A 1,287-nucleotide genomic window follows, 5' to 3' on the forward strand; every position below is an offset into this window, starting at 1 on the left:
GTCGCCCGGAGGCCGACCTTCCGCCGGGCCCATCCGACGTCCCCAGGCGCTCGCGGAGCTCCCCGCGGAGCGGCGCGGCAGGAAACGCCCCGGCCCTGCTCGCGGCGGGCTGGGTCCGGGCCCGGGCCCTCGACACCGGGTTCAGAGCCGCCCCGGCCCGGCGCCCGCGTGCACCGGCGCCTGCCAAGTGCTTTGTTTTTAGATCAGTAGTTGTTTTGGGGTGGAAACAGTTAAATCGGGAAGATAAAATCCAGTGATAAGGGATTGAGTAGGGCTTTATAAGGATTCTTTTTCAAACAAATGTGTTTAGGTGCAAGGCACTTAAGCATTTGGGGAGATTAAAAAAAAGGAATTGAATCGGGGAAAGCATACAAATATGAAAGGTATATCCTTAAAGAACACACTTTAGGCTTCATTGCGGAAAGAGTGGGATTGAGAAAAAGAGGACAGGACTGGGGCTTTTGAAGACTTATAACAGGAGCAAAGACTTAGGAAGAGGGGAGATTGGGATGGTGAGGAGGATGAAGAGGGAAGGAAAGACGTCTAGGTGGGATGAAGAGGGTTAATCAGGTTGGGCAAGTTTCATTTTGGTATGTAAAAGTAGAAAACTTTCTTTTTGAAAGGCAGCAGAATATGCCACCTCAAAATATGCCTCTTTGGCATAAGGATTATTTTGAGCTGATTATTTTTGAGAAAGAGCAGGCTCAAGAGAATCTCTGAAAACAGAGTAGAAATTACCATTTTCTAGGCGAAATTTACGTTTGTTAGCGTCTCCCTCTCTCTAAAGAGAAGGAAGGTTGACTCTAAATCACAAGAGAGTCTCAATGGAGAAGGCAGTGACAAATCTGCAAAATAATCTTTACCCTTGTTTAAGTGCTTTTCCTATGACCTCCCATAACTGGCCTCCCTCCAATCCCCCTACAGCTTTCTTTTGTCTTTAGTTGAAGATAGTATTTAAGGTGGTGACTTGGGCCAAATCAGGGAGTTACTTGGCTTGTTTTTCCTTTGTTCATCTGTGTATTACAAGGAGTTTCAGCCAAGAACTCATAAGGGTAGAAGGAAATTATTTTCCTCCCTTATTTTCTATTGTTAAAATTAAGAATCTAAAGTGAATTGAGGGCTTCCCTGGTGGTACAGTGGTTAAGAATCCACCTGTCAATGCAGGGGACATGGATTCAAGCCCTGGTCCAGGAAAATCCCACATGCCACAGAGCAATGAAGCCCATGAGCCACAACTACTGAGCCTGCGCTCTAGAGCCTGCGAGCCATAACTACTGAGCCCGCGTG

This window comes from Stenella coeruleoalba (assembly GCF_951394435.1).
Source record: "Stenella coeruleoalba genome assembly, chromosome: 12".
Classification (NCBI taxonomy): Eukaryota; Metazoa; Chordata; class Mammalia; order Artiodactyla; family Delphinidae; genus Stenella; species Stenella coeruleoalba.